Source organism: Eubalaena glacialis, chromosome 5 (genome assembly GCF_028564815.1).
Source record: "Eubalaena glacialis isolate mEubGla1 chromosome 5, mEubGla1.1.hap2.+ XY, whole genome shotgun sequence".
Classification (NCBI taxonomy): Eukaryota; Metazoa; Chordata; class Mammalia; order Artiodactyla; family Balaenidae; genus Eubalaena; species Eubalaena glacialis.
The window spans coordinates 80,585,817-80,613,206 of record NC_083720.1 but is presented as its reverse complement, the minus strand read 5'-3'; the positions used below and the strand labels follow the sequence as shown (position 1 = coordinate 80,613,206).

At 33.5% G+C, this 27,390-nt stretch overlaps 1 long non-coding RNA gene across 1 annotated transcript in view; it reads right to left on the bottom strand.

Annotated features, from left to right (window-relative positions):
* LOC133092179 (uncharacterized) overlaps window positions 1–27,390 on the bottom strand; it is a 243,687-nt gene that overhangs the window by 131,795 nt on the left and 84,502 nt on the right. The window contains exon 2 of the long non-coding RNA XR_009701032.1: window positions 25,296–25,463. This is a non-coding gene — a long non-coding RNA (uncharacterized LOC133092179). The remainder of the gene's footprint in view (window positions 1–25,295; window positions 25,464–27,390) is intronic.

The window sequence follows — 27,390 nt, the reverse complement described above, 5'->3', positions numbered from 1 at the left end:
AAGTGTGTGAAGTGAAACGTATAAAAGAGTATAGATTCTCTGATATCTTCACACTTGGCCTGAAATGAAACGATTTCAACCTAATTGCAGTCACAGCCCACCTCCTTAAATGTGCTTTATATATCACTTCTACTGCTGATTATTCCCTAGGCATTAGCACACAGTATCACTAAATTTTCTGTCTCTAAAAATATAGATGCCTAGTGTAATCTCAAAAACTGTTAGAAAACAAAAAATAGGCTATTCAGCTGTCACCCTGACTTCTATGCTATTCTCTAAGAGAATAATTTTCTATTACTTGGCACAAGTATCTTACTCCCTAGAAATAAAACTTTCCTTGAAGTATGAGTATATGCTTTCTCTTGAAGTCAACAGGAGTTAAGAATTGTGTATTGAAGGGCATAACTTAGGTGGTGAATGCCACGTAACTTTGCCAACAATTAGTCTTCCGTGTGCCTTTGCTGCATTCCTATTCCCTAACATTTTTTCATATAAACTATTCCAAGCAAAAATTATATATATACAAGATAATATAAAAACTGTACATAGTAGGTAGCTCTGTCAAATATTGTTTTATATTTTAGATGCCTTTATTTTTAAAAACATAGTAGATAACAGATTCAGTGGAAGTCTTCTCTGCATCCTTTCCAATCCCATTGGGGCCCATTTTCCTTTAAGCCAACTGCCATTATGAATTAAGTATTTAAATCTCCCAATTCTACATTTATATTTATAGTTATATATATATATAATATATATATACACATATACACAGTATACAGAACTGTTATATGTATGTTAAATTTTACATAAATGGTGTTATTTTTTTCTTTTATCTTCATTTTCTCACTTAATATTATGGAGTATTGTTTTCTTTGAAACCTGTACGTCTAGTTTTTCTATCTTAAGTGTTGTGTAGTACTCAATTATATGAATATACAAAAATATATTTATCCATCATTTTGTTAATAAATATTTAGGTTATTTATAATTATTGCCATTTCAAACAATACTCCATGTGGTACATATATATATATAATTTTCTATACCAATGGCCTCCAAACATTGACCATAACCTATAATAAAAATAATACATACTATATTATGACTCTTACATGCAAAAACTGAAACAATAGTAACTCCTAATATTCATGGTATAATAACTATCCTGATTGTTTGTGATATAGCCTGATATTTCTTTTGTATTTTATTTCATTTAGTTTAATTGCCTAAAATGCTGGTCATGATCCATTAATTCGATTTGAGGCCTTAAGTCACAGTTTGAAAAACACTGCTTTAAGAATAAACTTAGGAGAGAAATTGTCTGTTTTTTGAGTACACATCAAAATAAAAATAATCTATTTACAGACAAATTCTCCCAATGTAAGGTAAGGTAAGGAATTTTTTTTTTTTTTGTATTTTCAAATTTTAATTAATTAATTTATTTTTTATACAGCAGGTTCTTATTAGTTATCTATTTTATACATTAGTTTATATATGTCAATCCCAATCTCTCAAAAGGTAAGGAATTTTATTACCAAAAGGGACCCAGCTATTGAGAGAGAGAGAGACAGAGAGGACTTAATGTTAAATATGTGACCTATACAAACAAACAAAATGGGACTACTGTTCACTTTCTGAATGCGCTGAAGGAAACTTTGAACTTTTATTGCTTTAAACAAATTTTACAAAAATTTGAGAACTGATTACAAACAGAATTTTTTTCCCTGCCCTTGAAAATACCCTACCTAAATACCCTTAATTAAACCTGGAGACTTACTGAATCTACTCTCTAACCATCTCTTATTTCAAATGCTCTCCACCCACCAGCACTTTCTTTCTATTTATCTTAGCAAAAACATATTTTGTTTTGTTGATTTTCTTCCTGAAAACCACACTTGATCAGAATTTTATAGCTGTTAGCTTTCATTTCTCTTGCCAAATAATATTAATGCAGACATTTCCATTGTGTTCTACAATAACACTAAGAACATATTGCTGAGAACAGGAACGTTTTCATTAGATTAGTAGTTTTGTCCTTGAAACGGAACACACTGTAACATTTGGCTTTGTCATAAGGCAATACAACATGGAGCTCTAGTCACATTTTCTCTCTATGAACTTAAATCTCCACCAATTACAGACACAAGAAGTGTAATCGTCTACAAATATGTCTGACAAATATGTAATATGTAAAGTCTCTATATATCAATGCTATGCAGAATTACTTTAATTTACACTCACCTCTAGCAAATAGTAACTCCCAATCCCATAAACAGGGAATTATATGTACAACAGAGCCATAGAAAGGTATCGTCGGCATGCTGATCTCCTAGCTCCGAAATTTGAGAGTTTTCTAAGGCAATTATTTTAACATGTCTATCATATTGTGATTATATTTCTGGAGAACAGGTGGCATGTTGTGAAAAGTTATAGACCATACAGAGATATTTCAGTTAGGATAAAACAATGTATCATTTTCTTTAAATCTCTCAGTCCTTACTTATTTTAATTTGAAACAATTTGAATGAATAGAACATTAGTTTCTCAGTTATGCGGCACTCAAGATGTACCATATTTCTCACCTGAAGGCATAAACTTTAGTGATATCCTAATCATTTTCGCTGCAATGGATGCTTGTGCTATAAACCCCAGATTAAATAGTAGGTGGAGAATAAACAGCAGGAGCAGATGAATTTCTAAAAACAAATGATCTCTATTTGAATGCAAATATCCCCATTAATAAAGAATGAGAAAGGAAATATTTAAAAAATCAGTAATATATTAAAGTGAATTATTTCTGAGCAGGTTATTTTCCAGCAGCTCTTTAATGAGCTATTTCTTCATATGTTGGTAACTAATTGTTACATATATTTTGTATGTATTTTTAATATCCATAAACTACGGATTTGATCTTTATTTCTTGTCAGTGTATTTGAAAATAATTTGCAGAAGCACATTTAAACTGCTGGGTTTCATGCTAAGTAGGAAAAAATGGATTGAAGACTTAATTTACTCTGCAAGCCAGAAGATAAATAATAGTCTTTTATATAATGCAGTGAGAATGAGGATTTGAAAAGCCTCTATCTAGCTACCTTTAAATATATGTGAAGATACCAAATTTTGGTAGTTGATCATGGACAGCATTCTAGCTGGTTAATATGTAATGCCTGATTGATTGATATTTTCAAGATACTGTATTTTGGTTGAAATGTGGAGCTCTTATTTAAAATCATGCAAGAAAGTGGAAGTCATCACTTTGTTAACTGCATGTATTGTAGCAGAAGACAAAGAAGGAAATAATGGATTTAGGTGCTAAAATTTTAGTCACTTTGATGGTAGATGGTGTTAAGGTCTGTGAAATGAAAGTCATATGTTTATGGCAAGTCAAGAGAAATTTAAACAAAATTTTTTTTCTGCCCTTTGGCCTCTTCTCTCCCCACACTGTGCGTAACGTATATGCATTATGCCTCTACCAAACCTTCTCCATCGGCAGAAATACCTGTTCAGCCATAAGAGCAACATTCTCCTTATGTCAACAACTCCTTAAAAGATATCATTCCTTCTTAATCTTGTAAGGGGTCACATGACCCACTATGAAGAGGCTCAAAGGATTACATAAATTGTCAATAATATGTCATCTGATGTATAGCCCCCGTCTCAAAAAAGCTTATATAACTGTGTCTTGACTTCTAACGGACGGAACAGTTCTCAGAGCTTTCTGAGATGCTATTCCTAGGTTATAATCCTCAAATTTGGCTCAAATAAATTTTTCCATTTTTCTTTCTTAGATCAACTGATTAATTTTTTGTTGACAGGTACTTCTACAACCTAATTCTTCACAGCCTAAGCCCAGACCACATGCCTTGTCATTAGTGTGTGTCTTGATCTTGTCCTTTTCTAGCCTGTGCCCTTGTACAAGCTGTTCTTTCCTCCTAAACTGCTTTCTCACCTTGTCATGCAGGCAATCTTCTGCTCATCTTTAACACCCAGGGTCAAATGTAACCTTCTCATCATAGGTTTCTCTGCTTCCAGTGGCACAATTATTTCTACTGATTCAGTGACCAGTAGATGATTTAGTGATCAGTGCTTCGACCATGCCTTTATTAGAAGATTTACATTTTACCTTATATCTATCTTTATTCCTACCATATATGGTTTTGAATTCTTGAAGTTCTCTTCCCTCTCTGGTTATTTGTCCTCAATCTCCTTTACCTGTTACCTTTCTCCACTTGGCTTTTGATAAATATTGCAGTTAGCTCTTCAAAATCCTATTTTTGACTCTTTATACTCTTTTCCTAGGTAATTTAACTCATACACGTTTCTCAAATGTATATCAGTAGGTCCAAATTCTTTTTTGGAAACTAGATACATTTCCTTGAAGTTTCAAAAACACTTCAAATTCAACAAATCTTAAATCAAAACATAATTGTGCTCCCCAAATCTAATATTTCTCCATGTTTACTATCTCAGGGAGTGATATCACTTTACTGTCCAAGTCAGAAATTTGGATGTATTCTTTTAAATCTTCCTTTTTACTCTTATATGGCAAGTAGTGTGAATTTATTTCCTGGTCATCTCTTTAATCTACACACATCTTGCCATTTCTATTGACATAATAATAGTTCAATTGATCGTCGTTTCACTGGACCACTGTAATAGTCCCTTAACTGGTACCCACTCAGATAATCTTGACTTGCGTAGTTTCTTCTTGACACATTGCAGCTAGAGTGAAACGTTAAATTACAAATCTGATATGAGGAAATCACATTTGGGAGTATTTCAATCTACTTTAATAGAGTTATTTCTTTGTTATGCAAATATTCTTCAATGGCCAAATTGCCTTTCTAAGGAAGTGTCATTAAGAGCGAAAATAATTTTAATTTATTGAAATCAAGAAATGCAATAATTATTCAAGTAAATAGTTCTTTGTGAAGTGTTTACGCATCCATCTCTTATGAGATATACTTGATAAATCTTTTACATGCACACTTGAGATCTTTACATTTTAAACACTCACAAACGCTTTGAGAGCCCTCATTTCTGATCCTGTAAATAAACGGGATGTTTTCTTTGGGAGAAAAACTGCACTGTAGTCATATCAATATCATTAATACTTAAAATGTCATTCACATTTATAAGCAAGCTGAATAATTTAAAAAAATGCAAATTTAGCCTACTTAAGAGTGATAACTTTATATGTAAGTTTTATCAGCTGAATTTCATTACTTATTCATAATATACTAACAATTAAAAAAATAATGTAACAAAAATGTAAAAGTCAATACATAAATAAGTGGTCTTATGGCAATTTAAGCAGGGTAAGATACCTTCTTCTTATCTGTTAGGGAAAATAATTTTATTTGGGAAATATTCACTGCTTCCAACCAAAATAAATTTTCTTCAAAATAAAATGAATTTGCAGAATCATTTTCTTACTTCACTGTTAACTCACACTCAATTATTAGGCATGCTATAATCATAAAAATATCGAATTTCAGAAAACTTGATCTTAGAGGTAGATAGTAGTCTTTCTTTTTACTAACTTCAATCTAAATTTTACCTACTGTTGTAGTCTGTTATTTGAATAACATATTACAAAGCTGAAGCTGAATAAGGTACATCAAATACAGCTCCCTATATTTTCAAACCAATTGGCCTTCATTATTAAAGTTAAGAACTACTTTAATGGTAAAAAGAAATGCATAGTCAGTTTAAAACCTCATTAAACTGTAAAAGTTATGTGTTCATTTGTAGTGCAATTTAAATAATTTCACTTTATTCTTTAAATTGTTTCCTAGAAACTCTGCCAAGTTACAAAAGAAATCCTATCATTTCCATGTTCTACGTTATTTTGTTGTTATTCATCATATTTAAAATTGTAACATTTTTATAAATTATTCCCGTCTTCCATATGCCCTCTCCTCCTTCTCACCTACCACCGTTTTTCTGTCAAGAAAATATCTTTAGTTTCTTCTCTGTATAAATCTCTCTTGAACCATAAATTTGATCAAAATCTGAAAAGTCAAAATAAAATTATAGAGGACCAAAACTAATGGCCCGTACATCTTACGATCTGTTTTTAAATTTAAAATTAGAGAGTTTAACTGGCTTTCTCAATTTCACCTAGTTAGTAGATATTAGAAGAACTGGGTCTAGAATCCAGGTCACCTATTTGCTAGGCCAGTGCACATAAAACCTGGCAGATACCTCACACTTCAAAAACAATGACTCCATTAATGTCCCACTAAAATAGTGCCCAATGTAAAATTAACCCACTGTTTTCTCAGCCATTGATGAAAGAAACTTTATCACAACCAAGGTTTGCATTTTGAAATCTGGTGGAAGTAGATTTCTTACCAAAATCTTTTTATCAGGTGCAGAGTATTATACATTTCAGAATTTTCAATATTGAGTCAGTATACGATAACAATGAATTCACAGTGATGAAAAGATATATTTTATACATATTCAGATATATGTCTTTGATATAAATGAATCATACTCAGGTTAATTAAACAATAGAATATGTTGGATGTGCTTTTTCAATCTTTTACCTAATCCTGGAACAAATCTAGGAAAAAGAATGAGGAAAAGTAGTAATATAATATATTCTCTAATACTCTAGATGATTGCTTTTAGTATCTTGGAAATTGTTTTTAGAATGAGAGAAGGGGAATGAGAATGATCTAGTGCCTATGCCTATTTTGATGGCATAAGAAAATCTCTAATTTTTTTAATAGCTTCACTGATGAGCTACTTTTACATACAATATGGACATTTCTCAAGAACATTCTGCGTTGCAAAATAAACCAGATTAAGAGTACATACTATAGAACTTATTATACAGACAAAATTAGTGGATAATGATATAAAACTGTTCAGTGAGTTGGAGAAATTCCAGCACCACCTGGCCCAGTGCACTATGCATTGCAACCACAAAGCCAAAGATTCAAGAGATGCGGGGAGTAAAGAGCTTCAGATGAAGCGGCAGCTGGAGAATTGCGTGACCAAGTGTGTGGATGACCACTTGAACCTCATTCCAGCCATGACCAAGAATATGAAGGAGTCTCTCTCATCCGTTGGGAAATAGGTGTCTGCTATTGACCATTGGGGCTGAGGGCAGGAATCTATTTAAAAAGAGGAATGGGGATTTGGGTCTTTTAAGGAAAGTTTATGAATGAGGAAATTGAGGATGTCAGTAAGCTTAAGGCCTGTGTCACTTGCCTCTAGACACTAGTTCCTTTTTGTTTCAATCCTAGAAAATGAAATGAAAAAAAACTGGTGCTAAAATTTGGGTCAGAGATAGCACAGGAGGGTTTTTGTGAGCCTGAATTTCGTGCGGCAAGTGCTTATCCTGGCAATAGGGAATCTCCCTTGTACCAAACCAGAGCCCTCCAAGGTACTACATTCTCTTAGTACACAGATACCAATAGGCTGGCAGGTTCATCTAACCTGCCTATGATCTGGTGGAGTGTGAGGAGACGTGTTTTTGCTTGTTGCCAACCTTCTGTTTACCAGAAGGATCACCATAACATTTTCCACAAACTGCAGTAAAATAAAATCCATGAGGTCATTCATGGATTTCTGAATAGTGGGTCTTGGTATATTCTCTACATCTCCTTTCAAAGAACAAAGATGGCATATTATCCACATATTAAACACATATTGTTTCAGTCTTTAGTTTGGATGCCAAGAATCTGTCACATAAAATACGTTTTCTGGATGTAGGCATTAACAAAATTATTTTTTCATGGTAGGAGAAAGGTAAAAGTTGAAAGATAAATTGAAGTTGAAAGGCAAATTTAAATGTATTCTTTATGTAGGTAATGTTGGGAAAGTCCCCATCAATAACACCATTAATAATTTGATAGTTGATAAAGTGTCCTTGAATTCAATTTCTTATTTAATTCTATTAATAGCCGTACATGATGAGGTTATATAAATTAATTCAGAGCTGCAACTTCAGCCTAGTCTTTCTACCCAAAACCTGTTTCCAGACTCATAGCCTACTCTACATCCACAACCTAACAGCCAATTGTCAATTTCTTTTAGGTGTAAATACCCTTAGATATTCAGGTATGAAATCCAAACCTAGATAGGATTCAAAAGCTGTGGCAACTGTGGATAGAGAGAAGGCTGAGGGTGAGGTGCATTGTGTGTATGTGGGTGTGTGTGATTGAGAGCAGATGAATGTCAGCTTAAGGAGAAAAAAAGCAAAAAACAAATATATTTTTAACATAATTTTCTAGTTTTGAGTCATTTTCTTTTCTTTTTTTCTTCATTCACCAGAGCCATTTCCTACCCATATCTATTAAAGACCAGAAATCAGCAAAATCATACTAATACCAGGTGAAGAGGAAAGGGTAACATCATATTGATTAACAAGTTTGGGTGATGAGAATTTTATGATAGATTGAAATTAAGTTGTTTTCAGTTTTGGTGGTACTTAATAAGTCCTCAATACATATTAATATACAGGTTTTTGCATTAATGTAAATTTTCATTTCTTTTGAGCAAATACCTAGGAGTGGGATTACTGGGTAGCATGGTAAGTTTATGGTTACATTTATAAGAAACTGCCAAACTGTTTGCTTAAGTGGCTAGACCATTTGGTATGTCCACCAGCAATGCAAGAGAGTAAGTTTCTCCTCACCCTCACCAGCGTAGGGCATGTTATTAATTACTGTTATTATTAACACCACCACTACCACCACCACTATTGCTACCACTACTAGTATGATTAGTATGATGATTACTACTATTACTACCACTACTACTACTATTGTTGTTGTTACTGTTGTTACTGTTTTGTATTTGAGACATAATAAGTATGTAGTGGTATCTCATTGTGGTTTCAGTTTGCATATCCCAAATGGCTTATGACACTGTTTCTTTATATGTGCCTATTTGCCACCAACATAGCTTCTTTGGGATGTGTCTATTCAAAGATTTTTGTTATTTTTTTATGTTGGGCTGTTTGCTTTCTCTGTATTGTGCATTTTAGAGGTTTTTATGTATTTGGAATAAAACTACTACATATATATATATGTATATATATATATATAAATATATATATGTTTTGCAAATATGTTTCCCAATATATGGCATGTCTTTTCAATTCTTAAGAATGTCATTTGAAGACCAAATGAATTTAATTTTTTTTTTAATTTTTTAATTTAATTTTATTTTTTTGTAAAGCAGGTTCTCATTAGTCATCCATTTTATACACATAAGTGTATACATGTCAATCCCAATCTCCCAATTCATCACACCCCCACCCCCACCCCCCCACCACTTTCCCCCCTTGGTGTCCATACGTTTGTTCTCTACATCTGTGTCTCAATTTCTGCCCTGCAAACCAGTTCATCTGTACCATTTTTCTAGTTTCCACATATATGCACTAACATACGATATTTGTTTTTCTCTTTCTGACACACTTCACTCTGTATGACAGTCTCTAGATCCATCCACATCTCTACAAATGACCCAATTTCATTCCCTTTTATGGCTGAGTAATATTCCATTGTATATATGTACCACATCTTCTTTATCCATTCGTCTGTTGATGGGCATTTAGGCTGCTTCCATGACCTGGCTATTGTAAATAGTGCTGCAATGAACATTGGGGTGCATGTGTCTTTTTGAATTACGGTTTTCTCTGGGTATATGCCCAGTAGTGGGATTGCTGGATCATATGGTAATTCAATTTTTAGTTTGTTAAGGAACCTCCATACTGTTCTCCATAGTGGCTCTATCAATTTACATTCCCACCAACAGTGCAAGAGGGTTCCCCTTAAGTCCAATTTATCAATGTTAAAGTATATGCCTTTGGTTTCTTTGCCTATTCCAAGGTCACCTAGATTTTTCTCCTATTTTTCTGCTTCTGCTCTTATACTCCTCCTCTTCCTCATCCTGCTTCTTTTTCTCCTTCTTCTGCTCCCTCTCCCTCTACCCATTCCTCTCCCTGCCCTCCTCCAACTCTTCCACTTCCTCCTTTACTTTTAGATTGACATTTAGATCTATGATCTATTGTGACTTAATTTTTTTATATAAGGACATTGTTAAACAAAATAAGTGAAAATTAAGTCAAGTTTTAATTTTTATGTGGATGCCTGAATGTCCCAGCATCACTTATTGAAAAAGTTATCCTTTCTTCACTGAGTTGCCTATGCATCTTTGTTGAACATCAGTTGGCCAAGTATGTGTAGTTGGATTTCTAAACTCTATTCTGTTCAATTGTTATATGTCTATCCTTTTGCTTATATCACATTGTGATTATTTCAGATTTGTAGTAAGTTTTAAACAAAGTCTTCCAACCTTGTTCTTCCTTTTCAAAAAATTTTTTAAGGATTCTTGTTCTTTCACTTTCTAATATATATTTTAGAGTCAGCTCCCTAATTTCTAAATATTCCTTTTGGGAATTTAGTGGGGTTGTGTTGAGTCTATAGGTCAATTGGCGAAGAACTGATTTATTAACAATATTGGTGTGTTGATAAGGTAAATTACATTGATTGGTTTTGAAATGTTAAACCAACCTTGCAATTTCAGGGTTAACACCCACTTAGTTGTGATGTCTTATCCTTTTAATAAATTGTTGGAATTATTTGCAATTATTTTGTTGGGATACTTACATTCATATTCATAAGAGATATTGATCTGTCATTTTCTTTTCTTGAAATATATTTAAAAAATTTTTGACACCAGCTAAATGCTGATATAATAAAAAGTGTATCTCATTTTCTTTTTTCTAGAAGCATTTGTATACAATTGGCATTATTTCTTGAGTATTTGGAAGTTGAAACCATCTGGACCTAAAATTTCTTATTTGGAAGATATTTAAATACAAATTCATCTTTAAAATAGGTATAGGACTATTCATATTATCTAACTATTCTTGAGTGAGCATTGATAGATTATGTCTTTCAAGGAATGTGTCCATTTCACCTGTCTTAAATTTATAAGCATTAATTTTTTTTATTATCCTGATAATGTCTGTAGAATTTGTAGTGATGTCCTTTGTTTCATTTTTGAATTGATAATCTATGTCTTCTTTCTTTTTCCCATGGTCACTTTTATTATCATTTATCAATTTAAAAAATTAAGTTTTTAAAATTGACTCTATATTTTCTCTGATTTCAATTAGTTTGAAACTATCAATTTGATGGTATCTATAACTTCACAATCCACAGTAAGACTTTGTGCTAAACTTATGTGAAACTTATATGAAACTAAATAGCTCATATATTTTTTTTTTTTTTAAATAAAGGAGCAAACTGGAGAACTTAACAAAACCAGACATTAAGACACATGTTACAAAGTTTAGGAATAAATCAATGTGCTATTAAAGTAGAAACATCTAAGTAAATCAATGTTATAGCATAGAGGATCCAGAAATACACTTATGTATATATGAGATCTTGATTTATAATAGAGATTACATTATAGATTATTAAAGAAAGGAAGAAAAATTATAATATACTATGTGGGAAAAGTGGCTCACTATGCTGTGAGAATACATCTGTAATATTTACTTACACTAAATAAACACATAAAATCCAATGAATTAAAAATAAATGTAGGGGCTTCCCTGGTGTTGCAGTGGTTGAGAATCTGCCTGCTAATGCAGGGGACACGAGTTCGCGCCCTGGTCTGGGAAGATCCCACATGCCGCGGAGCAACTAGGCCCGTGAGCCACAACTACTGAGCCTGCGCGTCTGGAGCCTGTGCTCCGCAACAAGAGAGGCCACGATAGTGAGAGGCCCGCGCACCGCGATGAAGAGTGGCCCCCGCTTGCCGCAACTAGAGAAAGCCCTAGCACAGAAACGAAGACCCAACATAGCAATCAATCAATCAATCAATCAATAAAAATCTTTAAAAAAATAAAATAAAATAAATAAATGTAGAGTTTAAACTTTATTGAATATAGAATAAAACAGGGATATTTGTGGGATAAGGGAATTTCTAGTTGTTAAAAAATTCCAAACTATGAGGTCTGCTTCTACTTTTCCTTTAGTTTGGAATTTTTCCCCCTGTATAGCCACATGAAGTCTGTCTTTTCTTTCTTTTAGTTTTCTACTTAAATATCACCTTCTTTGATCTCTTTTTATAAATTCACACATTCCACTGTCACTCTCTATACATTTTACTGGGCATATTTTTTTCTCATAGCTCTTATAACCACCTTACATATTTTAAAGTTATGTGTTTGATGCTTGTCCATATCCATACAAATATGTAAACTCCATTGAGAACAGGGATTTTCATTCACTCATTCATTTATTTATTTATTATTATTTATTATATCTATGTAAATGCCTAAAATTAGGCCTGGTCATGGTAGCACTCAAACAGTTATGTGTAGAGTCAATGAATAAATTAATGATGTACAAACTAGTGAAACCACAGGGAAAAAGATTGATTATATAGAGAAATAAAAAGAAAAAACATAAAAAGAAATGACAAGAAAAGAAAACATTGTTTATAAGTATAAAATAATAAAATAATAATTGGTAGTAGTCTGGGAGATAATATTTGCAATATCTAAAACTAATAATAAATTAATATACGTTTACTCCTGAAAACTAAGATAGGAAATATATTAGGAAAAGTGTTCAAAGGATATAAGTGGCCACCACATAGAAGACAAACAGGTATAAGAAAACATATTTAACAATATTCTTAAATTATGAGCTACACAAATTTAAGCAACATTAACATAGAATTTGAGTCTCATAAGATTAGAAGAAATAAGAAAGTTTGATAATGCTAAATATCTGCAATGATATGGATATCTGAGAATATTTTTTTCTTTTCTAGTGTGAGTAGAATCACTTAGAAATAAATTTGGTAGTATCTATTAACATTAAAATGAATTTTCTACATTCTAGCTATGTCAAAATTGTAATTATAGTCTCAAAAAACTTAGTAACAGATCCTTATGACAATATTAAGAAATGTAGCAAGAATTTGAAGACAACATATGTGTCTATCAATGAGTAAGGATAAAAACAAAGTGCTAGATATATAAAATGGAATACCTTGCAGCAGTAAAAAAGCAACTAAAGAACAGGAAAGATAGTAAAACTTAGTACTGAGTTTAAATATAAGAAAAAATATGATTCATAACACAATTCTGGCTATGGAAGTAAAATGTAATTCAATACTACACCTTTAGAAGACTGTTATCTAAGGCAATACTTTCAATAGATCAAAGTAGGTGTCTGCATTTGGGTGGGGAAGGGAACTGGGTCTAGAGGTGAAAGAAAAATAAAGTTTAAAATGAATAAATGAAGACTTTGCATGGACAAATAATGAATAAATTACGGTTTAGATGAATTCAACTTTTTGTATCTGTGGTCTTACATTTTTAAAGAGAGTTTATCCAAGGCAAAGAGAGAGAAGCTCACATTGATAGCATACCTCTAAAATAATTTAGGTGAGAGCTTGTCATTCTTGGGTGTTTGGTCATTTTGGTAGAAAGATCACGATAGTGAAGATGATCATCAGTCCATGTTAGCCTTATGACACAAGCCATCAAGCTACTTTCAAGCTACTCAAAGATCATCAAGCGAAATTCTGGTTATAATGGGCTAAGCAGTTAGACTAGTTAGAATACAAGGACAAGAAATAAATAGTTGCTAATAAATGAGCACAAATGCCTTTATTACATTTTTTAAAAATTAAGAAATACATCATTCATATTTTAAGTACATCTGTTTCCTATTGAGTGTCTCTACCATGATAGGGCTTGAGGAGCCTATTTCCCTTTGGGTGAAATAATCATTGACCTTCTGGGCCTGCAATGGTAAAGAACAGACACTGGAATTTGGGAACAACACCAAGATATTGTCATCCACTGGGAAAAGCTGTTTGTTTCCCAGATGAGATAACCGCCTCCATTACAACATTTCTATTCCATGTAGGGCACCATTCTGCCCTATGGTTGTGAGGGTGAGGTGGGGATAATAAAGAGTTTAAACATTAATAGAATTTTATTAATTTTTAAAAATAGTGATTATTAGAATTAACATTAACTAACACTATAGGAGCTAATTTACACCTGAGCAAAAAAAGAGGTATTAGAATGGGAAAAAATGGAGAGAATAAGAGAGGATAAAACTATGTTTTTATTTATCATGTTATTTTTATGCAAAATTTCTCAACTAATTTGTCTGTATATGAGAGTACTACACTCCACATATCCTCATCTAAGATAAAAATTTCTATTCAGTTGTATCATTCCAACATTACAGAAATATGAAATCATGGATTGTTAATCAGGAGAAATCTAATAATTGATCTATTTTAGTGTTTAAGAACTGGTGGTGGGGCTTCCCTGGTGGTGCAGTGGTTGAGAATCTGCCTGCCAATGCAGGGGACACGGGTTCGAGCCCTGGTCTGGGAAGATCCCACATGCCACGGAGCAACTAGGCCCGTGAGCCACAACTACTGATCCTGCACGTGTGGAGCCTGTGCTCCGCCAAAAAGAGAGGCCGCGACAGTGAGAGGCCCGCGCACCGCGATGAAGAGTGGCCCCCGCTTGCCGCAACTAGAGGAAGCCCTCGCACAGAAAGGAAGACCCAACACAGCCATAAATAAATAAAGAAAGAAAGAAAGAAAGAAAGAAAGAACTGGTGGTGTTTAGTCTCACTTTGCACATTATAAATACTTTATATTGCCTTCTTGAAACTGAACATTTAAAAATTAGATGTTTGAAGAAAAAAAAACCTTAGATAAATGTATAAAGGAGAAGTTGTCATATTGGCCCAAATTCCTGCTTGGAAATAATTGCAGGAGATTATTTTTAGATGAGATAGTCACTCTTCAGTTTGCTGAAATAGTCACCTGATACATTTAATTAATTTAAATTACCAGTTAGATCCCTGCGGGTATTCGGGTATTTGAATCTGTGACTCGTATTCAGACCATTCCTTTAATTTCACAGGTGAGAAAGTAAAGTTTAATTGCAATTAGGGACAGGTGAGTTCACAGAAGATGATGGCAATGGAGGCTGTCTAGAATAGAAGTCTTCTGGTTTGATTTGTTTTTGCACCAGCCATGATAATTTTCCCCATTCTGACAGCTTGAAAAATATAAGCACTTTTTAAAAATTATTCTAACACATAAACCATATTTTAAAATAGAAATTTAAACCTTCCCAACATTGTCATTCACGTTATTATCATGAAGTGCTTTGGCTTGAGGACACGTGTCAATTTTATTCAAATGTTTTAATGAGCAATAAAATAACTTTCTGAAGTTTCTGAAATTCACTCATATATATGATGAGAAGGAGTACATTGTTTCAGTATTTAATGATCAATGAAATCTTCTTTTTAAAGGTACAATTCATGCCCATGAGTATATCAATAAGGTGCAGAATGTAGATTTTGTATTGTTTAGTTTTGCTGATGAGGGATTATTCTACTCTCTTTTTAGATATTCATCTTATTTTTTAAAGTTTTTAATATAATTATTTTTCATTTGAGCTTTAGTGCTCAGGAAAAGGTGAAAAATAGTCTTCCCATAACACAACAGCTCACTTCCTTTAATAGAAGCAGACACCCTTTCTAAACCTGTGCTCTGTCCTAATTTACTGGCTAGGCAAACCTAGGTTATAGAAAATTAAGTTATCTTACCCAAGTTCACAAAGCAATTCAGAGTGCATGAAGCAAAAAAACATGAACTAAAACCTTTCTCATAAAGCTCCAGCCATAGCTCCCAGACATTTCAGTGATTTCATTGCTTCTCTCTCCTCTAGAATTTCTCACCCAATTGAAATACATATCCCATAAACCTTTTTTTAGACTATTTGTAGATAAGTTAATTTCTCTCTCAGCTGTAATTTATTAGCTGATATGGCAAGATGATATTTAACTCTATAATGATGCCATTTAACTTTAAAATGTGTTTTGAGATAAATTTTTCATAAAAAATTGGTGTAAAAAGTAACATTTGATTGTACTGCATTATGACCAGTCATTAGGTTTGGTGAATTGGTTCTTCTTGCTAATGTTTGTGTTAAATTAATAACACTAAACTGAGATAATCATGCACGAATCCTGCATGAGGCATTAACAATAGAATGCTGGAAACAAAGCTGATATCTATTGCACTATAACTAGCCAAAGGGGAAAAAAAGTTAGGCTGCAAGAAATGTATGATCATTTCAGTTCCCCTGGAAAGAAAAACAGTATTGTTTCTATTCTAAATATATGAATGCAGTACAGAATAATTAGGAAAAAATATAAAGGTAAGTAATTACATTCAGGTGAACTGAAAACTAATGTGTTCTTATAGAAACACTATTTTCAAGTAATGAAAGAGGTGATTTAACTATGAAGCTCTGCTCTTTCAACCTTTTAAAAATAGAAGATGAAAAAAATAGAGTAGAATAAACTCACAGCAGCTTAATCCCATGGCATGCTCCTAATAGATACAAATCTACTAATAATGTATTTGCCCTTGGGAGCTCTGAAAAAGCTTACAGTACTTGCTCATGCCAACAGAGTCATTTCATTCATCTGTTACCGTTTTGGCTGTTTTCCTGTCTACTGACTTTTAATAATTGAGATTGTATACTGTACCCACTCCTTCCTCTACAAACATTGACCCTTAGCTTCTGTGGCACTAGCCATCTGAAACTGTCTGCCCTCTTCTCTTCACATCATTGGAAACCTAATTCACTGCTTGCTAAAGTACAAAACTCCCATATAGCTCAGGAGGAGTTTAAAAATGTGTGGTGGATTGAACACTCATGATCTCCTGCTCACTTTTGAAATGCAACCAAAATACGACCACTCTTGTGAAAGGGATCTGTTTGCCATGATAAAAGTGAACACACATTCAAAGGAAATATTGAATCAACAGTATCATATATCATATTCATATATATCATATCCATATCAGCCTATTGGAAACATATTCATCCAGGTTGTATTTCTCTGAGAAACAAGGATTTTACATTTAAGCCAGAGTCACAATGTCCCCATCCTGGGATCAAGGCAGTATCTCCATAAAACCACTACCACACAAAGTACTGCAAATTACATTGGTCAGATGGGTAGTCCCTATGTTTCTCTAATTCTTTCAGATTCAAGGAAGAGAGACACTCTCAGGAAACTGGAGATTTTACAACTATTTAAAAATAAATTTTGACAATACGGTTTTATTGCCCAGAATAAGCAATATAACCAGGACTCAAAGGACAAAATAATCCTTGGTGTATCTGTGGCTTTCAGAGAGTATATCTTATATGGTACTTAGAATTTAGGACAGCTTTACCACATCAGTCTCTTTTAACAAAGTGCAAAAGTATTTCATTAATTGTGAATTATTATGAAATAAACTAATTTCATTAATTGTGTTCCTCGGTTGTCTCTTGTTCTTATTCTCCTGACTTTAGGATGTGAGAACTTAGGGCAAATATTTTTTTCCAAGGCACCTTTCTATATCCATTGGTCCATATGAGATAAAGTGATTAATCAGTGAAAATTCAGAAGAATTGGTAGAGAAGAGGTTTTTATGTATTTAATTATTGTCCACTCAATGCAGGTGGAGAGTCTTCATTGTGTTTAGGTATCATCTCTTTCTGTTATCTATTGGAGAATAAAAATTACAGTAGGTTCCTGGCTAACTTCATGTATCCCACTATGATAAAAAGGAAGCAATATAATTACTACTAACAATGCCATGGCTCTTTGGTACTCATTTGCATTGAAAGCATACAGATCTTCTTGTCCCTAATGCCATTTAACACTGGTTATATAATTGCCTGTATGCTGCATCATGCATTGGGCCACCCATGGATTCTGCCTTCCATTGACTCTCTCAAGGATTGTTATTGTTCTTTTGATGTTAAACACAAATGCAAGTCTTACCCAGAATACGCAGAAAAATGTAGATGATCACTTATTTCCTGTTCATGTTATATTTGTCATTTGGAATTATTTTAGCATCAATGTAGCACATCTTCCAACAATTTTTTCTCTTGAAATCCTTAGACTGTAGTCACTGCATTATATACAGAGAATATAATCTCTTTCAATACTGATGACATCATGCTTCTGCCACCACTTGGAAGAATAGGTGAGGTGGTCATGCAAAAGAACAGTCCCATTCAGTCAAAAATTTCCACCTCTCAGCCAGCACAGCTGAAGATTCTCCCAGGATAGTACAGCATTACCACATGAATAGGAAGCAAAAGTGAATATCAATCAAAGGGCTCACTGGTTTTGCAAAGCTATGTTCTTAGAAGTTTTCTTAGGAGAGAGATGTGACCACTCCCCAGCAGATGATCTGAATGAGTATTGAGCCTGTGGATGGGTTGGGGTAATTGCCATGTTATCAACAATAAAGGACAAACAGAGGCAACAAAGCCTTCCACTACCACTGCTGCTTTTGGCAGCCATAAAATGGAGGCAAGAGTGCAATCAGAACACAGATGGGAAAGAGCCAAGGCACAGGCTCTTGACTGCATAACTCAAGCCTAAGGGTTCACCTTGGACTGTTGACAGCCAGATGTCCTCTTTTTTGGCCTCTACCTCAGAACAATGGGAAACAATAGCTTAGGTCAGGGAATCTCTTCCATGTTGATGGCCATCTTAATGAGCTTAAGAGTTATTTTTTGTCATGCTAGAAGGAAAGGGAAAAATACATATTTATGGGTGGTATGGCTAGGCTTCTCCCAGCTTCCAGTGTTATTGCATCCATCCTTATTGGATGGATGGAGAATTCTTAATCTCTATGGATTGAATCCTCAATCCTTAAAGTTTGAGATACTGCAAAATTCATCATTAGAAGACTATGCTAGTGAATGCCACTGAGACTATCTCTATAACACTAGTAAAGCTGTAATTTTCTTCCTCTGTGCTTCCACATGGGCCAACTTCAATCAAAGTTTGTCCATTTTTTTTTTTTTATAAAGCCTTATTTAAAGACACAACAATTAGTAAAGAAACTCCAACAATCTAATACTTACCTAACAAATGCCTTAAAATATAAGCTCCTGGGTACAATGGGTGAGAAAGCTTACTCTGCCATTTTGCTTCCATGTAAAATGTACTGTCACTCTCACAGGTTGGGATCTGTAGACTTACACTGCCTTCTACCTATCTAATTTAGCCAAGCTCACACATCAAAAGTGGTCAATGGCATCATCCACTTTAAGTAACCCTATATTAGGATATTTTGGCTGATGATATAGAAGCTCAAGTTCAAAGAGATGGCTGACTCAGGCATTACTTGAGGTCTAGAAGTTCAATGTTTATCAGAAATACATTTCTAGCTTTCTACCTCCATCTGTGTTGGTTTAATTCACAGGCATTTGAGGACTTCTGGCAACTCTGGACTTATATCATTTTTACAGTTAACAAACATATTACAAGAGAATGAGAGCATCTCTTTCTCATGATTCCCACATGATTCTCCACATAGAAAATCATCCTGACAACTTAGGGCATTGGTCCTATTGGACCTAACTGCCACACCTTTGAGATGAAAAAATCTTAATGATAGAGCTATGTTATGCGCTCAACATAAATATGTGTATATTTGTGGCAGGAAGGTGTTAATACTTCATGAACCACACGAATGGGCTAATTTAAAAAATGATGGCTCTCAAGGAGAATATCCAATATGATTTGCAGACATATTAGGTAGGTCCTAGGCTTCCTATAACAACAAATATTCATTGTAAGAACTTTAAACATACTATAACAAGTAATATGAAATTCTAAGTAACGTACATGAAGATTAAGGCTTAGTATGAGCAGTGTAAAAAGATCCTCTAAGTTATTGCATTGGTCTTATTCTTATTGCATTGGTCTGCTAGTATTGAAAGCATCTATATTATGTACTGATTTAGTTTCCAAACTTCCTTCAGAAAAAATGAATTTTAGAGACTGTAAAAAATAGAGAAATGGCTTTACTCTACTTTTAGAGTTAATGGTGATTTAACTCTATGACATCCTCTTCAAGGGAATTTGCGGAGCAGCTCTCCATAAGTCAGTCAAGAGATTCTCTGGACAGGCATGAAGGGCGTGGAGAGCATTGTCATGTGTCAAAATTTCGTTATGATTTTATTTTGATATCCATGATATCAACCCAATATTTTATAAAGAGTTTGCTATCAGATTGAAGAGATAAATATTCTAGGATATTAAGTATTTCAGACATATGAAATTATCATATTATTGTATTTGAATTTTTACCAAATAGAACATAATAAATGATAATAATATAATCATAATCACAATTTAATTTGATAAATCACTTGGAGTTTTTTGAAGCAAGCTGGATATTACTTCCAGTAAACTACTGACTACTATTTATTTGTAAATGTGACCTCTCTATCTCACCAATCCACATGTCTCTTAAGAAGTCACTCAATAGTTTCAAGATGATGATACCTAAACTAAAGAAATACCATTTATGTTTGTTTGCTTTTATCTTTGAATATGTCCTCTCTTGCTATAAATAAAAGGAAGCTCCCAAAGTATATTTTTAAGAGAATATAGTGACCGTAAAGGTACATCCAAAATTTACAGAACATTAGAATCATTTTCATGAAGTTCAATTTTCTCTACAATGTAGTAGTATAGCAATGTCAGTTAACAGAAAATGCTTCATGATAAAATGTGAATAAAACTAGTTTCATTTTACTAAAATTGCACTGTTTTCTTTAATTGTATATGCAACAGTATCTTTCCTTAATCTCCTTAATTTTTTAGTATAAAATTAGGTGTTGTTAAGGAAGCAAAATAAGCCATTAAATTACTCCATAGAACACAAACACAAAGCAAATGAAAATACTTTAAGAAAATCAAGGCAGATACAGTAATGTAAGGGTTTCCACTAAAGGAAATGCAAATCTTCAAAATTTTTCTTCCTCAGGATCTTCCCCTTTTCTTAGAATCCACAACTACTTTGGTATATTACTCTTCTCTCTCTCTCTTTTTTTTTTTTAAGTTTGTTTGATGTGGACCATTTCTAAAGTCTTTATTGAATTTGTTACAATATTGCTTCTGTTTTATGTTTTGGTTTTTTGGCTGGGAGGCATGTGCATGCTCCCTGACCAGGGATCAAACCTGCACCCCTTGCATTGGAAGGTGAAGTCTTAACCACTGGACAGCCAGGGAAGTCTCTCTCCTCTCTCTTATGTACTGTCCTGTCTTAGAAGATATATCATTCTGACATCAGAAGTCTTCTAATAATTTTCTAATTATCTTGTTATGTTATCTATTTGTCTTTTTTTTCCACTATCTTTTGGGAGTTTATTTGGCATTGTCTTTCAATTCTTCTATTGAAATATTTTGTTTACTTTGGCTATTACCTTTCTTTTGTCCTAAGAGCATCTTTTCATTTCTTTTCACAAAAACCTGCATTTGTTCTTTTTTTTTTTTTAACATCTTTACTGGAGTATAATTACTTTACAATGGTGTGTTAGTTTCTGCTGTATAACAAAGTGAATCAGCTATACGTATATATGTATATCCCCATATCCCCTCCCTCTTGCATCTCCCTCCCACCCTCCCTCTCCCACCCCTCTAGGTGGACACAAAGCACTGAGCTGATCTCCCTGTGCTATGCGGCTGCTTCCCACTAGCTATCTATTTTACATTTGGTAGTGTATATATGCCCCCCTCCCTGTGTCCTCAAGTCTATTCTCTACATCTGCATCTTTATTCCTGTCCTGACCCTAGTTTCTTCAGAACCACATTTCTTTTTTTTTTTTAGATTCCATATATACTTGTTAGCATGTGGTATTTGTTTTTCTCTTTCTGACTTACTTCATTGATGCCAGACTTTCCTTTGTCATCCTACTTGTCATCTTATTGGTTTTTTTGTTTGTTTGTTTAAGTTCTCCTGTTTTTTTTAAATAGCATTGTTTCTTCTGAATTCCTTTATTCCATATTTTGGAGATTATTATGTTTTTCTATTTTCTCTCATAACTTCTGATCCTTGATTATCTCTTTAAATTAAAAAAAGGAAAGTACTAAAATAATGACAGGTATTTTGGGCTGTGCATGGAGCTAGTCAACTGTTTGGGTTCATTTCACAGGGGTTGCTGCAGCACCAACTCTTTTAATGGAGTGTTTCCCAGATTTCAGTAGCTGGAAGTCTTTTCTCTAGGACTCTTCGCTTTCTCCCCATGAGAATCATCTGATCTCCTGCTTCCAAAAGAGCTGTCTTACTACTTATGTTCTGACTATAGTGGAGAATAAGACTTGGAATCTAATCATTTTATGTGTTTTTCTTTACTTTTAAACTGATGTATAATTTTCACACAGTAAATTTCATGAATCTTAAACCTAGCTCAATTAATTTTGTATATGTTATATACCTAAATAGTCATTAGCTAGATTAGGATAGAGAACATTTTCAATACCTAAGAAGGCTCCCTCACATCACCTTCCAGGCAATATGTTGCTCATATTAACCACTTCTCTGACCTCCATGACCATAGGTCAGTTATTTCTGTATTTGAATGTAATACAAATACAGTCATACAGTGTATAGTATTTTATGCCTGGCTTCTTTCAATATTATTTCTGTGAAATTCACCTGTGTTGTTATGTTATCCCTAGTTCATTCTTTTTCACTGATGTGTAGTATGACATTGTGTGAATGCACCAAAACCTTTACCCATTTTTCTGATGATATTTAGGTTGTTTCCATGTTGAGACTTCTATGAATGAAACTGTTGTAAACATTATTTGCACTTAGCTTGTTTAATTGGTGGACATATAGTTTCAGTGTCTTAGGGGTATGTATCTAGGATTGATATTGTGGGTCATAGTGTAAGAAAACATTTTATTAGATTCTGCTAAGGAGTTTTCTAAAGTAGCTGTAGCAATTTATATCTCTAAAACAATGCACAAGAGTTTCAGGAGTTTCATCTACTTGCTAGTACTTGGTCAATCTAATTTAAGCTTGAAACAAATCCTTTTTTTTCTAATGTTGTTAGGTTTTGGTTTTATATGCCTGGTCTACTTCAGTTTCCAGTTACTCCTTGATATAGCTTTATTCAAGTGAAGACTTACTTGGAGGGTAAGGACCTTATATTTAGGTGGCCCTACCTCCTAAGGCCTGGTTTCAGGGGTTTTGACTAAAATTCTGAAATGTTTATCAAAACTTATTATTGAAAAGAATTTTAAAAGATTTAAGAGAATGGAGAAATATATGTTGGATTAGATGATTCAAAATTGCTAAGATGTCAATTTTTCTTCAATTGACCTAAAAATCCAATACAGTCCCAAACATCATCCCAGCATCCTTTTTGTTCTTTTCTTGTTGTTGAAATTTCCAAGCTGATTATAAAATTTTTATGAAAAAGAAAAGGGCTTTAGAATATCTAAGTCCATCTTGGAAAAGAAAAAAAGTTACTAAGACTTTCACTGCCTTACTCAGAAATGTAACGAAAACATACATTAATCAAGACAATGTGGAATGAAATAAATAATAAAAATTGGATCCATGAGAGCCCAGAATAGAGACCTGGAAATGGACTTATATATCCATTTGCTATTTCTTGAAATTGTCAAAACAAGGCAGAGTTGAAGCAATAACATATTAAACAGAAATTTAGTAAAATATTTCCATCAGTTGGGATTAGGTAACCCTTTTGCAGACAGGTCACAGAAAGCAAGAACTATAAAGGAAAAAACTTCATAAAAAAGAACTTGAGCAAAATTAAGTATTGATCCAATTTTTATTATTTATTCCATTCCACATTGTCTTGGATAATAGTATCAGTTTAAGTATCTAAGTAGAAAATACATGATCCAGATTAAAATGTATTTGGTTAAATATTTAACCAGTATTTCTTCAGAAAGGAAAATAGATATAAAATAAGTGATAATACATCAAAGGTAACAATTTAAAATATATAAATAGACAACTAAAAGGAAAAGTGAAATATAGCAATAAAAAGTCAATCTAAGGGGGTTAAAAAAGTAACTTGACAGTGGAGAAACCTGACAAACACTACTTCAGCCAGATGATCAAGGTCAACTTCAACAGTGATGTCATATTTTTAATGTACCCTTTGTATGATGTGATGAAAATGGAAATGTACATTTGTGGTCTTCCTGTGGCAAACCATAACACCAATCTAATCATAAGAAAATCATCAGACAAATGTCAATAAAGAGGTAGTCTATACAATACCTGACCAGTACACCTCAAAATTGTCAATGTCATTCAAAAAAAAAAAAAAGTCTGAGAAACTGGCATAGCCAAGAGGAACCTTAGGCGATATAACAAATAAATTCATTGTGTTATCTTGGATAGGAACCCAGAACACAAAAAGGATATCAGGTAAAAAATAAGGAAATATGAATAAAATGTAGACTTTAGTTAATAATAATATATCCACATTGGTACATTGATTGTAACAAATATACCATACTGGTGTAAGATGTTAATAATAGAAGAAACTGTGCCAGGGAGCTGGGAGCTCTGTACTTGTTTCATACATTTTCCATAAATCCAAAACTGTCCTTAAAAACCTCAATCTAGGGCTTCCCTGGTGGCGCAGTGGTTGAGAATCTGCCTGCCAGTGCAGGGGACACGGGTTCGAGCCCCGGTCTGGGAAGATCCCACATGCCGCGGAGCAACTAGGCCCATGAGCCACAACTACTGAGCCTGCGCGTCTGGAGCCTGTGCTCCGCAACAAAAGAGGCTGCGATAGTGAGAGGCCCGAGCACCGCGATGAAGAGTGGCCCCCGCTTGCCGCAACTAGAGAAAGCCCTCGCACAGAAACGAAGACCCAACACAGCCAAAAATAAATTAATTAATTAATTAATTTGAAAAAAACTCAATCTAATAAGTTGACTATTGTAAGAGAATAATGTAAAATCTCAAAGCAAATGATAATATCATACAGTGAGATTAAACAAAACAGACCTAAAGATAAAATACAACAATGATTTTTCAAAAAAGATTGAATTTGAAAAATAATATTGATTCAAAACCAAAATAATCTCATCCAAATAAGTAATAAAAAGTAAATTATAGCTGTTAAATATAAAATGCAAAATTCAAAGCTTAAATATAAACACAAATGTTATGATTTGGGCTGAGGCTGAAAGTGCAGGTTGAAAATTGGGGGTCCTTTTGTGGGGTCCCTGAAAGCAGAGATGGTCAAAAAAGTTATATCCAGAGTAAAATTCCAGAAAGACAGATTTGGAACCAGGCCCTTTAAATTATGTCGATATATCGTGCTCTGGGAGAATTTAGCTTTCCTATGATAAGATTTTTAAATAAGTGAACATTACCAGCCAAGTTTGTACCTCAGTCTCAAGCAGCCACTGGCAGAAAAGTCTGTGTGTTGTAGATTCTCAACAGAGGAAAGCACTTTACAGACCTCTTGTGTCCATGCACTTGCAGGATCTTCGCAGCTTTCCCACAAGTGAGCACATCCTCAGTGGGGTAAGTAATGATGGATATTGCAAACTTCCCTGTAAAAATGCATAATAATTTATATAAAATGTTTACAGCCTCACTTTCATCCACTCAGTGACCTTCTCACACAAGGAAATGAATTTAAATGGAAAAGAATGCTCAAATTGTTCCTCTAGTGACTGCTTTTAAGTCTATTTCTCTCTCTCTCTCTCTCTCTCTCTCTCTCTCTCTCTGTGCATATATATATGCATATATATAGAATATATATGCAATAATCTAAGAAGTATACTGAGGATCAAGAGAATTATATGTCTCTACCTGAATATGACATTTGAGTCACTCCAAGGCAAAAGAAAAAGCCCTTTAGCACAATCTATTTCCATCATCACATTCTGGTCAGAGTTCATGCTAAGATTTCAATGCTTTCCAATCAGTTTAATACACTTACAAGGTACAGTTAAACAGCCTTTACAACTTTCATAATATATACAAGTGTTAGTCAGAGGAAAATTAACAATAAATGATAATTCAACAGCATAAGAAACAAAGTGATATATTTTTTAAAAATTCTACCTGTTCTGAGTATTGTATTTAAGCTTTATTTTACATTCTGTTTTATTTTCCCTTTATAGAATGTATGAATATTTCTTCCTAGCATTATCTATGGTGGAGAATTTAAACTCTATGATTACTTATTTCAGTGGTGTGTAGCTGATCATCTGTGGTGACTCATCCCTGTGACGTTCCTCTAATCAGGTGTAATGAAATGCTAAAATTTTATTTAGAGACATTTTGATGACAAATGTCCAGTCCCTGGACTCTGAATTAAATAATGGAATTATAAGAACTCTTGGAGATTAGCAATTTTTCATTTTTCAGGTAAACAGTGAATTTCACTGAGCATATGCGACACATAGCTAGTTATTATAGCTAGTTATTGTCACACTTCATGGAACCTAGCCTTCTAGCTATATTTACTCACTAGACATCAGTTTTATTTGTAGCCTATACATACCTGATAAAGATCTGGTGTATTTATAAACAACTCAGTTTCATATCTAAGTCAACTAATAGAAGAATAGTCTTTAAAAATAAGGAACAGGAGAAGTTATATACATCCTTCCTGTCAATGACCTGACAGAGATCAGAAAATAACTGTGAGCAAGTCAGAGAGCGCAGAATTTCTCCCTAGCATCATCTAGGGAATAAAAGAGGGAAAAAAGGAATTAAGAATAAAATTGGAACTTTATCTCACATCATACACAAAAATCAACTCAAAATGGATTAAAGACAAATGTAAGACTTGAAATTGTAAAACTTTTACAAGAAAACATAGGGAAAAAGCTTCTGACATTGGCCTTGGCAATGATTTTTTGGATGTGATGCCAAAAGCTCAGGCAGCAAAAGCAAAAATAAACAGGTGTGAATATATCAAGCTACAAAGCTTCTATATAGCAAATAGTCAACAAGATGAAAAATCAACCTACAGAATAGGAGAAAATATTGGTAAACCATATATCTGATAAGGGGTTAATATCCAAAGTTTATAAGGAAATCATACACCTCAATAGCAAAAATAAAAACCAATAAGACAACAAAAATACAATCTAATTGAAAAATAGGCAAAAGATCTAAATAGACATTTTTCCAAAGAAGACATACAAATGGCCATCAGGTATATTCAAAGGTGCTCAACATCATTAATTAGGGAAATGTAAATCAAAGCCACAGTGAGATATTGCCTCACACCTGTAAAAATGGCTGTTATCAAAAAGACAAGACATAACAAGAGTTGACTAGAAAGTGGAGAAAAGGAACACTGTGCATTGTTGGTGAGAATGTGAGTTGGTATAGTCATGATGGTAAACAGTATAGCGTTTCCTCAAAAATGAAAAATATAACTACCATATGATCCAGCAGTCCCTCTTCTGGTACATATCCAAAGGAAGTGAAATCAGTACCACAAAGAGATATCTGTGCTCC